General features: G+C 41.3%; 1 protein-coding gene and 1 pseudogene across 2 annotated transcripts in view; both read left to right on the top strand.

The window, feature by feature from the left end:
* Positions 1-16135, top strand: part of PDE4C (phosphodiesterase 4C) — a 1152632-nt gene that overhangs the window by 723950 nt on the left and 412547 nt on the right. The window lies entirely within an intron of this gene.
* On the top strand, positions 1120-1238 carry LOC122925330 (annotated as a pseudogene).

Below are 16135 nucleotides of genomic sequence, written 5' to 3'. Positions count from 1 at the left end.
TTTTTGTCCTTGGCTGCAGTCTTGCATACATTAGACATAGGAGTCGATGGTTTCTCACCCTCTGTGCTTGAGTCCATATCCATGTTGTCCTTACATTCTGAGAGTGCTGCAAATGAATTATGGAGAACCACCGACTGTGGGACATGTCTTCTATCCACCACTCTAAGTCTTCCAGAACCTACAGTAACCCATCTGCCATTTCTGGGGGTCCTCTGTGGCAGTGGCATTGCAGTAGTCCTAGCTGGAGTTTGTTTAACAGATAATTTAAATATCTCAGATTTCAAAAATGCAATTTCCTGCTGCAGTAAGGAGAACTGTCTACAGATCTGACAGCATCCGAATCTCCAAAGAGTGGAACATGAAATAAATGCATAACAATTCCTGCACTGAACCAAGTCTGCCATTTTAAAGAGGAGAAAATAAAAATTAGTAAATTTAAATCAAACAAATCTTCCCTTTTTTTGTATTGTTTCCACCTTCCAGCCTACCTCCTGACTATCTCCTGCAATATCTCTTCACTGTACTTAATGTAGTACTTGAAGCTAGTAGTTGCAGCTAATGAATTAGGCCAGCTAATGAGTCTGTCTCTATATATACACACACTCCTTCACAAGCTCCTCCCCCAGCAACAAATGTAACACCTCAATGAGCTAGGCCCAAAATAGAATAAATCCATATTCCATCCTAAACAGCAGCAATCAGTTACACTTGTCGGATATATGTATCCTTAATCATAGGGAGATATTTTGGATTTTATGTTTTATGTCAGTCACTGCAATAACTGTAATAATGCCTATTCAGCCCTGCAGAAGGCAAGGCCTTAAAGGCATCTGTACATGCAGGCCCATGGGCCATTGTTAGGCTTCTACAGGTTCCTGGGACCTACCAGAGGAAATTATTCTTGAGGCCCCACCCCTATATCATTGAAAAAGTTTAATGGGTTTTGAATCACAGAAATAGACCTTAGTGGCAAGTGATTGGCTCCAAAGACAGCCAAACACGTTTTCTCCCAAATTTTTGGAGCCTATAATATCTGATTCTCTGGGCCAGTCCGACACTGTCTCCCTGTCTCTAACCACTTACATAACCAAGTAAGTATTGACTGAAGTATATATATTTGTCAACGGTTATTCTAAGCTGAATGTACCTGCACTCGTCAGATCGCAGAAGATAAGCAGCTTAAGGCTTGGCAAGTACCAGCTTGGGAGACTGGTTGGGAATCCTTTGTTCTGTTGGTCAACGGTTATTCTAAGCTGAATGTACCTGCACTCGTCAGATCGCAGAAGATAAGCAGCTTAAGGCTTGGCAAGTACCAGCTTGGGAGACTGGTTGTGAAGTATATAAGAGATCGAACTGCCAAGATCCGTTTTAGCTCAGTTCCCTTTAGTAAGAGCATGGTGCAAGCTGTATAATAAACCTGGTGGTACTCCAATTGATGGCTTGGGCACAGTTCCTGAGCCAGTGGCATCACAACTCCATGCTATTACGTCACTGAATGTAAACTCACTACTTGCAGCAAGGGTTGAGCTACAGTTAATGGCATATTTTAATGTTCTCTATTAATATATTAACCAGCTCAGGACCGCCGAACGCAGGATTGCGTACTGGCCGCGGCCCTGTTATTCCTGCTGGACGCGCCGGCGCGTCCTCTCGCGAGAGGCGAGATTTTCTGTGACCGCGTGCTCCTGTGTGCGGAACGTGAGGTAAACGAGTGGATCTACAGTCTGCCAGCGGCGATCATTCGCTCACAGGCTGTAGATGCGATATTTTTTTTTAACCCCAAAAAGGTATATTAGACGCTGTTTTGATAACCGCGTCTAATATACCTGCTACCTGGTCCTCTGGTGGTCCCTTTTGCTTGGATCGACCACCAGAGGACACAGGCATCTCTGTAAGTAGCACCAAACACCACTACACTACACCCCCCCTGTCACTTATTAACCCCTGATGACCCCATATAGACTCCCTGATCACCCCCCTGTCATTGATCACCCCCCTGTAAGGCTCCATTCAGATGTCCGTATGTGTTTTACCAATCCGCAAAACACATACGGACATCTGAATGAAGCCTTACAGGCGGGTGATCACCCCATATAGACTCCCTGATCACCCCCGTCATTGATCACCCCACTGTAAGGCTCCATTCAGACGTCCGTATGCGTTTTGCGGATGCAAGGATCCGCAAAACACGGACACCGCGGATCCGCAAAACACGGACACCAGTAATGTGCTTTCTGCATTTTGCGGATCCGCACATTGCCAGAACTATATAGAAAATGCCTTTTCTTGTCTGCAATTGCGGACAAGAATAGGACATGTTCTATAGGCTCTACAAAAAATGCAGTGTTCGCCCGATCTGGCCTGATCTTGTGCGCACACTTGCGTTCAGTCCGCCTCACCGCAGTGACAGAATTTTTTTTCTGATCACTGCAAAAACACTGTTAAATCGCTGCAGCGCTGTAAAGATCACTTTTGAGGGGCATGGCGAGTTCATAAAAGATTTTTTTTTTGCACAAGTTAGCGGAAATTGATTTTTTTTTGTTTTTGTGTTTTTGTTTTTTTCTTGCAAAGTCTCATATTCCACTAACTTGTGACAAAAAATAAAATCTCACATGAACTCACCATACCCCTCACGGAAAAAAAAAAAAAACATTTCCACTTGTGCCCCAAAAAAAAATCTTCTATGAACTCACCATGCCCCTCACGGAATACCTTGGGGTGTCTTCTTTCCAAAATGGGGTCACATGTGGGGTATTTATACTGCCCTGGCATTTTAGGGGCCCTAAAGCGTGAGAAGAAGTCTGGAATCCAAATGCCTAAAAATGCCCTCCTAAAAGGTACTCATTGGAATTTGGGCCCCTTTGCGCACCTAGGCTGCAAAAAAGTGTCACACATGTGGTATCGCCGTACTCAGGAGAAGTAGGGCAATGTGTTTTCGGGTGTAAAAATTTTTACACCCAAATTTTTACATATACCCATGCTGGGTGAGAGAAATATCTCTCTAAAAGACAACTTTTCCCATTTTTTTATACAAAGTTGTAATTTGACAGAGATATTTCCCTCACCCAGCATGGGTATATGTAAAAATACACCCCAAAACACATTGCTCTACTTCTCCTAAGTACGGCGATACCACATGTGTGACACTTTTTTACAGCCAAGATGCGCAAAGGGGCCCAAATTCCAATGAGTACTTTCAGGATTTCACAGGGCATTTGTGCCCCAAAAAAATATTCTAGGAACTCGCCGATTCCCCCTTGGGGTCTCTTCTTTCCAAAATGGGGTCACTTTGGGGTATTTATACTGCCCTGGCATTTTAGGGGCCCTAAAGCGTGAGAATCCAAATGCCTAAAAATGCCCTCCTAAAAGATACTCATTGGAATTTGGGCCCCTTTGTGCACCTAGACTGCAAAAAAGTGTCACACATGTGCTATCGCCGTACTCGGGAGAAGTAGGGCAATGTGTTTTCGGCTGTATTTTTACATATACCCATGCTGGGTGATAGAAATATCTTTGTCAAATAAAAACCTTGTATAAAAAAAATTGGAAAAGTTGTCTTTTGCAGAGATATTTCTCTCACCCAGCATGGGTATATGTAAAAATGCACTTGTGGGGTGTTTCTGGGCATTGTAGAACCTCAGGAAACATGACGGGTGCTCAGAAAGTCAGAGCTGCTTCAAAATGCGGAAATTCACATTTTTGTACCATAGTTTGTAAACGCTATAACTTTTGCGCAAACCAATAAATATACACTTGTTGCATTTTTTTATTAAAGACATGTAGAACAATAAATTTAGTGAAAAATGTATATGGAAATGTAGTTTTATTTGAAACATTTTACAACAGAAAGTGAAAAATTTCATTTTTTTGCAAAAATTTCAGTCAATTTCGATTAATAACAAAAAAAGTAAAAATGTCAGCAGCAATGAAATACCACCAAATGAAAGCTCTATTAGTGCGAAGAAAAGGAGGTAAAATTCATTTGGGTGGTAAGTTGCATGACCGCGCGATAAACGGTGAAAGTAGCGTAGTGCAGAATTGTAAAAAGTGGTCTGGTCATTAAGGGGATTTAAGCTAGGGGAGCTGAGGTGGTTAAGAAACTTTGAAAATAAAATATTTGTGGGGTCAAATGGAGAATAAAAAAACAATTCTGTGATTTTATTTGGGGGGGATTTCGGTGTTACAGCATGCTAAGGTTATTCCGCTAGTCAGTACCGTTATGATACTGCCAAATCTATATAGATGTGATGTTTTATTTTTTTATTAATACATGTTTGCAATGTGTCAGTGTATTCTGAAACCTATGTGTGTGTGACTTGTTTTTTTGGGCAAGCTATAGTTTTTTATTGGTATCATCTTGGCAGAAATACAAGTGATATTGTAATATTTTGGACCTATTTCTTTTTTACTTATATTTCTCCTGTCAAAACCAGAGATGCCAGTGAGGTCATTTGGATCCAGCACTGCACGGTGGCTACAACTGTGATTTGAACCCTGCATTTTATTTTTTGGTATTCATATGTCCATCTTTTGTTTGGTTCCTTGCTTAAACCATTTGAATTGCTTGTATTTCTGTTGCTTTTGCTGACAGCCTAGTGTCTCAGAAATTGTAATCGCATAATAAATTAATCTGGGTCATTATGACCGGAGGGATGGTCATAATCTGCAGCACTTAATGGCATTGTAATGTATTATTTAAATCACCATTAACATACATGACCAATCTTTTAATATGAAAACAAATTATATCACAGTCTTAATTGCAATTTTTATTTGGAAAATATTTTACACAGAAACAAGATCTCATTACACTGTATGTCTCCTGCTGGACATAACCAAATGCGATAAATCACCTTTATTCAGTGCTTACCTCAAAAGCATCAGTGTTCATTGTCAACTGTTAATATGTATTCTTTTCAATACATGGGGGTGCTACAGCTAATGACATTTCCACTGCAGTGGAAATGTAATGCAAGAGCATGCCAGAACAGGGGGGTATATCCCAAGGGTTCTGATGTTTCCCCACAGGATGATTGATAAATGTGGGTACCCTTACCAGTGATCACTAGCACAGGAGTCCCAAATACTTATTTCATGCAATAAAATGCAGATTAATTATTTAAAAATCATACAATGTGATTTTCTGGATTTTCTTTTAGATTCTGTCTCTCACAGTTGAAGTGTTACCTACAATAAAAATTACAGGCCTCTTTATTCTTTGTAGGGGGGGAAACTTGCTAAATCATCAGCGTATCAAATACTTATTTTCCCCACTGTATGAGACAGGCAATGAGGTTTTCTGAGGGATCCATTGCAAGACTTATTCCCGGTGGCTGTACTCTGTAGGAACAATATCGCCTTCCTATTTGACCTGAAGCTGAGAGGGAGATCCAAAAATTTGATAAGTAAATGTTTATGGACACAATTAGACACTACATACTGTATTAAACACTGTGTGGATTTATTTTTACCAGCCAGATCCTGCCACTAGAAACTGTGTTTTACCTGCAAGACAGACTTGAGAGTCTCAGCATTGTATGCATGAGGCAACTGCAGAAACCTATAGAATTGTGTATCTGATAAGGAATACTCCAGCTGCAGCTGTCAAAGGCCAAGTTCACACTTCAGTTATTTGGTCAATTGTTTTCATCAGTTATTATGGGCCAAAACCTGTAGTGAAGCCTGCTCAGAGATTAGGTGTAATGTACAAATGTCCTCATGTTCTGTGTCTTTGACCCACACCTGGTTTTGGATCACAATAACTCACCAAATAACTGAATTGTGAACTGATATTAACTAGGCCATTCTCCTAATGCTTTCATTCTTAAAATCCTTCAAGGAAGAAAAGCTCAGAAAGGCCTCCTGCACACGACCGTTGTGTGCACCCGTGGCCGTTGTCCCGTTTTCCGTTTTTTTCGCGGACCCATTGACTTTCAATGGGTCCGTGGTAAAATCGGAAAATGCACCGTTTTGCAGCCGAGGCCGTGATCCGTGTATCCTGTCCATCAAAAAAATATGACCTGTCCTATTTTTTTGACAGACAACGGTTCACAGACCCATTCAAGTCAATGGGTCCGTGAAAGAACACGGATGCACACAAGATTGGCATCCGTGTCCGTGATCCGTGGCCGTAGGTTGCTTTCATACAGACGGATCCGAAGATCCGTCTGCATAAAAGCTTTTTCTGATCTAAGTTTTCACTTCGTGAAAACTCATTTCCGACAGTATATTCTAACACAGAAGCGTTCCCATGGTGATGGGGACGCTTCTAGTTAGAATACACTGCAAACTTTGTACAAGACTGCCCCCTGCTGCCTGGCAGCACCCGATCTCTTACAGGGGGATATGATAGCACAATTAACCCCTGTGCGGCACCTAAAGGGGTTAATTGTACTATCATATTCCCCTGTAAGAGATCAGGGCTGCCAGGCAGCAGGGGGCAGACCCCCCCCTCCCCAGTTTGAATATCGTTGGTGGCACAGTGTGCGCACACCATCGCCCCCCGCCTCCCTCCCTCTATTGTAATAAATCGTTGGTGGCACAGTGTGCCCCCACCATCGCCCCCACTCCCTCCCTCTATTGTAATAAATCGTTGGTGGCACAGTGTGCCAACCACCATCGGCCCCCCCTTCCTCCCTCTATAGCTCTATAGCAGTAACAACATTGGTGGCAGTGTGCGGCCTCCCATCCCCCCCCCCCCATCATTGGTGGCAGCGGAGTTCCGATCGGAGTCCCAGTTTAATCGCTGGGGCTCCGATCGGTAACCATGGCAACCAGGAAGCTACTGCAGCCCTGGTTGCCATGGTTACTTAGCAATAGTACAACAGTATAAGATTCATACTTACCTGCTTGCTGCTGCGATGTCTGTGAACGGCCGGGAGCTCCTCCTACTGGTAAGTGACAGTTCTTTAGCAATGCGCCGCACAGACCTTTCACTTACCAGTAGGAGGAGCTCCCGGCCGTTCACAGACATCGCAGCAGCAAGCAGGTAAGTATGAATCTTCTACTGTTGTACTATTGCTAAGTAACCATGGCAACCAGGACTGCAGTAGCGTCCTGGTTGCCATGGTTACCGATCGGAGCCCCAGCGATTAAACTGGGACTCCGATCGGAACTCCGCTGCCACCAATGATGGGGGGGGGAATGGGAGGCCGCACACTGCCACCAATGTTGTTACTGCTATAGAGGGGGGGGCAATGGTGGGCGCACACTGTGCCACCAACGATTTATTACAATAGAGGGAGGGAGGGGGGGGTGATGGTGGGCGCACACTGTGCCACCAACGATTTCTAACATTAGAGGGAGGAAGGGGGGGCCCGATGGGGGGCGCACACTGTGCCACCAACGATATTCAAACTGGGGAGGGGGGGGGTCTGCCCCCTGCTGCCTGGCAGCCCTGATCTCTTACAGGGGAATATGATAGTACAATTAACCCCTTTAGGTGCCGCACCTGAAGGGGTTAATTGTGCTATCATATCCCCTTGTAAGAGATCGGGTGCTGCCAGGCAGCAGGGGGCAGTCTTGTACAAAGTTTGTAGTGTATTCTAACCTGAAGCGTCCCCATCACCATGGGAACGCCTCTGTGTTAGAATATACTGTCGGATCTGAGGTTCACGAAGTAGCTCATATCCGACAGTATATTCTAACATAGAGACGTTCCCATGGTGATGGGGGACGCTTCAAGTTAAAATATACCATCGGATTGGAGAAAACTCCAATCCGATGGTATAAAAGAACTCCAGACTTTACATTGAAAGTCAATGGGGACGGATCCGTTTGAAATGGCACCATATTGTGTCAACATCAAACGGATCCGTCCCCATTGACTTGCATTGTAATTCAGGACGGATCCGTTTGGCTCCGCACGGCCAGGCGGACACCAAAACGACTTTTTTTTCATGTCCGTGGATCCTCCAAAAATCAAGGAAGACCCACGGACGAAAAAACGGTCACGGATCACGGACCCACGGACCCCGTTTTTGCGGACTGTGAAAAAAAAACTGTCGTGTGCAGGAGGCCTAAGGCTAAGGTTGTCGCATATGGGAGTGTACCGAGTAAGGCCTCCTGCACACTGCTGTATGGCTTTTTCTGTATTTTGCGGTCCATTTTTCACAGATCCATTGTTCAGTTTTTTGTTTCCTTTCAGTTTCCGTTCTGCAAAAAATCTCCGTATGGTTTCCGTATGCGATCCGATGTTTGCAGATCGCAGACAGAAACATAACATTTCGTATCATTAATGTAATGTACAGTAATGTGTTTTAACAGTATACACATAGGCAAAGTGGGCATGGATCCGCCAAAAATGGATGACATACGGATGTGTTCCGCATGCATTCCGTATTTTTTGCAGACCCATCAACTTGAATGAAGCCACGGATCGTTATTTGCGGCCAATAATAGGACAAGTTCTATCTTTCGCGGAATGGAAATACGGAAATGGGATACATACAGAGTAAATTCCGTTTTTTGTGTGGAACCATTGTAATTAATGGTTCTGCATACGGACCGCAAACGGGCCGGGGGGCAGCAATACGGCCACGGGCACAGGTGGCCTCAAATAAAAACTTGGCCTGAACATGATATTGCAATAGCTTACCAGTAGAGTCTAGCTCACTCTCTAATTCCCACCTTTTTAAATGTTGTAGCTGTGACACTAGATTGTAAATACTTGGTTTAGGGACCACCAATCCATCCTATTCCTTCAGACACTGCTAATTTTCAAGCTTAATGCAAGCCTTTCCCTTATGTCAGATTAGGTCACAGAACATTTATTCATTTTATACAATAAATGCTATGGTTTTCAAACCGGTGAATTATATAGGAGCTACAGCATCCAGATCTTAATACCATTGAGAACTTGTGGTCAATCCTCAAGAGGCGGGTGGACAAACAAAAACCCACTAATTCTGACAAACTTCAAGAAGTGATTATGAAAGAATGGGTTGCTATCAGTCAGGAATTGGCTCAGAAGTTGATTGAGAGCATGCCCAGTCGAATTGCAGAGGTCCTGAAAAAGAAGGGCCAACACTGCAAATACTGACTCTTTGCATAAATGTCATGTAATTGTCGATAAAAGCCTTTGAAACGTATGAAGTGCGTGTAATTATATTTCACTACATCACAGAAACAACTGAAACAAAGACCTAAAAGCAGTTTAGCAGCAAACTTTGTGAAAACTAATATTTGTGTCATTCTCAAAACTTTTGGCCACGACTGTATTACTCATACAGCCAATGCATTCCAATACAGAAGTATCGGAATGCATTGTAAAGGGGATCAGACCCTCAAAAGTTAAAGTCCCAAAGTGGGACAAAAAATAAAGTGAAAAAAAAGTTGAAAAAATAAAGTTTCCCCCAAAAAATATTTAAAAGTTTCAAGAAAAAAAAAGTAATTTCCCCCAAATAAAGTTAAAAAAAATAGGGAAAAAAGTAGGCATATTAGGTATCGCCGCATCCGTATCGACAGGCTCTATAAACATATCACATTACCTAATCCCTCAGATGAACACCCTAAAAAATAAAAACTGTGCTAAATAAACTATTTTTTTGTCACCTTACATCACTAAAAGTACAACAGCAAGCGATCATAAAGGCGTATACCCACCAAAATAGTACCAATCTAACCGTCACCTCATTCCGAAAAAAATGAGCCCCTACCTTAGACAATCGCCCCAAAAATAAAAAAATAAATATGGCTCAGAATATGGAGACACTAAAACATTTTTTCTTTTTAAGCTTTTATTGTGTAAAACTTAAGTAAATAAAAAAAGTATACATATTAGGTATTGCCGCGTCCGTAATAACATGCTCTATATAAATATCACATGACCTAACCCCTCAGATGAACACCGTAAAAAAAAAAAGCCATTTTTTGTCACCTTACACCACAAAAGAGTAATAGCAAGCGATCAAAAAGTCATACGCACCTCAAAATAGTGCCAATCAAACCGTCATCTCACCCCTAAAAAAAATGAGCCCCTACACAAGACAGTAGACCGAAAAATAAATAAAACTATGGCTTTCAGAATGTGGAGACACTAAAGAATCATACAAAAAAAATAATAATGCTTTGTTATGTAAAACTGAAACAAACAACTAAAAAAAGTATTGTTGCGTCCGTTACAGCCTGCGCTATAAAAATACCACATGATCTAACCTGTCAGATGAATGTTGTAAATAACAAAAAATGAAAACGGTGCCAAAACAGCTATTTCTTGTTACCTTGCCTTACAAAAAGTGTAATATAGAGCAACCAAAAATCATATGTGTACCCTAAACTAGTAACGACAAAACCCTATACCATAGTTTCTAAAATGGGGTCACTTTTTTGGAGTTTCTACTCTAGGGGTGCATCAGGGGGCCTTCAAATGGGACATGGTGTAAAAAAAACAGTCCAGCTAAATCTGCCTTTCAAAAACCGTATGGCATTAATTTTCTTCTGCGCCCTGCCGCGTGCCTGTACAGCATTTTATGACCACATATGACGTGTTTCTGTAAACTACAGAATCCGGGCAATAAATTGTGAGTTTTGTTTGGCTGTTAACCCTTGCTTTGTTACTGTAAAAAATGGATTAAAATGGAAAATTTGGCAAAAAATGTAAATTCTGAAATTTCAGCTCCATTTGCCAATAACTCTTGTGGATCACCTAAAGGGTTAACGACATTTGTAGTAAATCCGTTTTGAATACCTTGAGGGGTGTAGTTTCTTAGATGGGGGTCACTTTTATGGAGTTTCTACTCTAGGGGTGCATCAGGGGGGCTTCAAATGGGACATGGTGTAAAAAAACAGTCCAGCAAAATCTGCCTTCCAAAAACCGTATGGCATTCCTTTCCTTCTGCGCCCTGCCGTGTGCCCGTCCAGCAGTTTACGACCACATATGGGGTGTTTCTGTAAACTACAGAATCAGGGCCATAAATTGAGTTTTGTTTGGCTGTTAACCCTTGCTTTGTAACTGGAAAAGAAATATTAATATGTAAAATCTGCCAAAACAGTAAAACTTTGACATTATTTCTCTATTTTCCATTAATTCTTGTGGAACACCTAAAGGGTTAACAATGTTTGTAAAATCAGTTTTGAATACCTTGAAGGGTGTAGTTTCTAGAATGGGGTCATTTTTGGGTGGTTTCTATTATGTAAGCCTCGCAAAGTGACTTCAGACCTGAACTTGTCCCTAAAAATTGTTTTTTTTGAAAATTTCTGAAAAATTTCAAGATTTGCTTCTAAACTTCTAAGCCTTGTAACATCCCCAAAAAATTGTAATATCATTCCCATAATGATCCAAACATTGAGTAGACATATGGGGAATGTACAGTAATAACTATTTTTGGAGGTATTACTATATATTATAGAAGTAGAGAAATTGAAACTTGGAAATATGCAATTTTTTACAGATTTTTGGTAAATTTGGTGTTTATTGGTAAAATTATTTTTTTTTAACTTCATTTTACCAGTGTCATGAAGTACAATATGTGGCGAAAAAACAATCTCAGAATGGACTGGATAAGTCAAAGCGTTTTAAAGTTCTCAGCACTTAAAGTGACACTGGTCAGATTTGCAAAAAATGGCCTAGTCCTTAAGGTGAAATAAGGCTGTGTCCTAAAGGGGTTAAAAAGTGGGTTTTTGAAATTGCTGAAAAATTTCAAGATTTGCTTCTAAACTTCTAAGCCTTTTAACATCCCCAAAAAATAAAATGTAATTCCCAAAATGAAAATCCAAACATGAAGTAGACATATGGGCAATGTAAAGTAATAACTATTTTTGTAGGTATTACTTCTGTAGAGAAATTGAAACTTGGAAATTTGCAAATTTTTCAACATTTTTGGTAAATTTGGTATAATTTTTTTAAAATAAAAATGACATTTTTTTACTCCATTTTACCAGTGTCATGAAGTACAATATGTGACGAAAAAACGATGTCAGAATGGCTAACAGCCCCGGCGCCACAGATATCAGCTCCTTTCTCTTCTTTTGTATATTCAGAGCTAAAAAACCTATTTATGAACTCTGCCTTTTCCTTTTCTTCATTGTTCCCCCCCTACCCCGTCTTTACCATTATTTTGGGGACCTACCTGTTCAGAACAATTTTTTTTTTTAGCATTTATATATTTAAAAAACTTTTGGGGATTTGTTTTGCTTTCTTTTGCTATCTGCTGTTCATTATGTATCTTTGCTTATGTATCTTTGCTAATTTTATCTCCTTTTTGAAGATTTTATTAAGCCCTTTGTAATCTTCAAATGCTACAGCTGACCACTCAGATTTGTATTTTTTAAATGCCCTCTTTTTGTCTTTTATTGCTCTTTTTACAGTAGCTGTACGCCATGGGGGGTTTAATTTTAGCCGTATATACTTGTTACCTAAAGGGATACATTTTTTAGTGCAATTACTCAATGTGGATTTGAACCTCTCCAATTTATCCTCAGTATTCTTATGTGACAGTAGCTGCTCCCAGTCTATGCCCTGAAATGCTGCCCTCAACCCAGGGAAATTAGCTTTTTTGAAATTCAGTGTCTTCAGTGTGCTGTGCCTGACAGAGTTTGCTTTTTATAGTTTAGGGGGAATATAATTATATTGTGGTCACTATTACCTAGTGTTTCTCGAACAGTAACATTACTAACAAGCTCTGCATCATTAGAAATTACCAGATCCAACAGAGCATCGCCCCTAGTGGGAGCTTCTACAAACTGGCCCATAAAGTGAGCCTGCAGCAAGTTGAGAAATGTTCTCCCCTTTGCGGTCGAGTCAGAACCATGACCGTAGACAAAGTCTGGGAAGTAAAAATTTCCCATTATAACCACTGTACCAGCCTGTGCCCCCGCTCTATTTGGTTATACAGCTGCATTTCTATCTCCTCTGTGATGTTAGGGGTCTATAGATTACACCAAGTATTATTTTTTCAGCATTTATATCCCTTTGAACTTCCACCCATAAGGTTTCCACATCCTCACCATCCTCACCCACAATTACCTCTTTCACATTTGGCTTCAGATCACTCCTCACATACAGGCACACACCACCAGCCACACCAACTACCTGTACAACTAGTTTGGTGATCTCATCAAATGGCCGCAGAAGTCTGCATGCGTCGCTCATGAGCAGCCACTGGCGCGGTGAAAAGAAACCAAGCTGGAAGCAGGTATATAGAACCCCTCAATCTGTATTTTGTAGAAGCAGGTATATCGCACCCCTCAATCAGTATTTTGTGGAAAAAGGTATATAGAACCCCTGAGTCAATATTTGGTGGAAGCCGGCAAATCGCACCCCTCTAATAGTATTTTGTGGAAGCAGGTATATCGCACCCCTCAATCAGTTTTTTGGGGGGCAACAGCTTTATCACACCCATTGCAAATAGTTGGTCCAATAACGCTTGTCCCTCTATATCCCTGTGGTTTCGCAGCAGAACCGCACACAATTGCTGCACAATACAAATGCACTATAATATACTTTCTATGTTAGAAAGTATAGTATAGGTATATCACAACCCTCAATCAGTTTTTTGGGCGGCAACAGGTTTATCACACCAGTTGCAATTAGTTATTCCAATAGCGTTTGTCCCTCTATATAGATGTGGTATTGCAGCAGAACCGCACACAACTGCTGCACAATACAAATGCACTATAATATACTTTCTATGTTAGAAAGTATATTATAAGTATATCACACCTATCGATAGCACACCTATACCAATCCTTAAAAGGACTTTTGTGGCCCTATTAGCTAGCGTTTGGTGTCCCTAAAAGTCTGTCCCTGCTCCACAAGGCAACCTCTCCCTACACTGGCAAAGCACAGAATGTAAAATGGCTTCCAGATCGAGTTCTGCTATAGGGTGGGGGGGGTGTCCATATGCTGAAACAACTCAATTGGCTGTCCTATCCCACCTGATGGATGTGTCATGGGTCAAAGTTCGGCGCAATGCAAAAGAATATGGCGCATGCGAACATTGCCATATTTTCAGCTAATCGCGAACAAGCAAAGTTCGCCACAAAACGATTGCCGGGCGAACCGCAAGGCCATCTATATTTGTATGCAGCGATCTCCTCCACAGTATGAGGTGGAGCGATCACTAATGCCATCTCTCATGCCCAAACAGACGATTTTTGTGTCCACAAAAATGATCTATTACCCTATGAGCGTATCAGTGGCACCTTTACACTGGCATATTCTCGGCCCATGTAAAGGGCCCTTTACAGATAACACCTTTCTTCTGCAGCAGCAGTAAAATAACAATATGATCACTATCTATACAGGAGTTTTATCTCTCTGTGCTGATACAGAAGGACAATATTTTGATTTTTTATTCAATAGAATAACATTGCTGAAATGAAAGAGACAAAATTATTTCTAGTTGAAGTGTCCCTTAAATGGCTGTAGATCTCAATGGAAAAATCCCATTTGATTGGGATGAATCAAACCAGTTACCATCTGTGACCAGCTATTGGCCATGGCTTCTGTGATAATCTTAATATCAACCAGCAAGAAAGAAATGGAGCAATAAGAGTCGGTGGAAAGAGGATCCTCACCCACCTTATACAATACCACCACAATAGCCTCCTGCATAGAATCAGAAAAGTGTGCTGCTGACTAAAAAAAAAACTTTGAAAAGCTTAGGAAGCAGAACCTCCCCAAATATTATATATACAGTACAGACCAAAAGTTTGGACACACCTTCTCATTCAAAGAGTTTTCTTTATTTTCATGACTATGAAAATTGTAGATTTACACTGAAGGCATCAAAACTATGAATTAACACATGTGGAATTATATACAGTCATGTGAAAAAATTAGGACACCCTTTGAAAGCATGTGGTTTTTTGTAACATTTTTAATAAAAGGTTATTTCATCTCCCTTTCAACAATACAGAGAGATTAAAGTAATCCAACTAAACAAAGAAAACTGAAGAAAAGTCTTTTCAAGATCTTCTGTAAATGTCATTCTACAAAAATGCCTATTCTAACTGAGGAAAAAGATAGGACACCCTTGCCCCTAATAGCGAGTGTTACCTCCTTTGGCTGAAATAACTGCAGTGAGACGGTTCTTGTAGCCATCTACCAGTCTTCGACATCGGTCTGAGGAAATTTTACCCCACTCCTCAATGCAGAACTTTTTCAGCTGTGAGATGTTTGAGGGGTTTCTTGCACGTACAGCCCTTTTCAAGTCACCCCACAGCATCTCAATGGGATTCAAATCTGGACTTTGACTTGGCCATTCCAGGACTCTCCATTTCTTCTTTTTCAGCCAATCTTTGGTTGATTTACTAGTATGTTTTGGGTCATTGTCATGTTGCATGGTCCAGTTCCGCTTCAGCTTTAATTTTCTAACTGATGGTCTCACATGTTCTTCAAGCACCTTCTGATACACAGTAGAATTCATCGTGGATTCTATGATGGTGAGCTGACCAGGTCCTGCTGCAGCAAAGCAGCCCCAAACCATGACACTTCCACCTCCATGCTTCACAGTTGGTATGAGGTTCTTTTCTTGGAATGCTGTGTTTGGTTTACGCCAAACATGTCCTCTGCTGTTGTGTCCAAATAATTCAATTTTGGACTCATCTGTCCAAAGAACATTATTCCAGAAGTCCTGGTCTTTGTCAACTTTATCTCTGGCAAATGTCAGTCTGGCCTCGATGTTTCTCTTGGAAAGCAAAGGTTTCCTCCTTGCACACCTCCCATGCAAGTTAAACTTGTACAGTCTCTTTCTGATTGTAGAGGCATGTACTTCTACATCAACAGTAGCCAGAGCCTGCTGTAGTTCTCGAGATGACACTTTAGGGTTTTTGGAGACCTCTTTTAGCATCTTGCGGTCTGCTCTTGGGGTGAACTTGCTGGGGCGACCAGTCCTGGGCATGTTGGCAGTTGTTTTGAAAGCCCTCCACTTGTAGACTATCTTCCGGACAGTGGAATGGCTGATTTCAAAATCTTTTGAGATCTTTTTAAATCCCTTCCCAGACTCATAGGCTGCTACAATCTTTTTTCTGAAGTCCTCTGACAGCTCTTTTGCTCTCACCATGGTGCTCACTCTCACTTCAACAGTCAGGAGCACACCAAACTAAATGTCTGAGGTTTAAATAGGGCAAGCCTCATTCAACATGCAGAGTAACGATCTACTAATTATGTGCACCTGGTGTGATATACCTGTGT

The sequence above is a fragment of the Bufo gargarizans genome, chromosome 1 (genome assembly GCF_014858855.1).
Source record: "Bufo gargarizans isolate SCDJY-AF-19 chromosome 1, ASM1485885v1, whole genome shotgun sequence".
NCBI lineage: Eukaryota > Metazoa > Chordata > Amphibia > Anura > Bufonidae > Bufo > Bufo gargarizans.
This window is presented reverse-complemented; position numbering and strand designations above follow the sequence as displayed.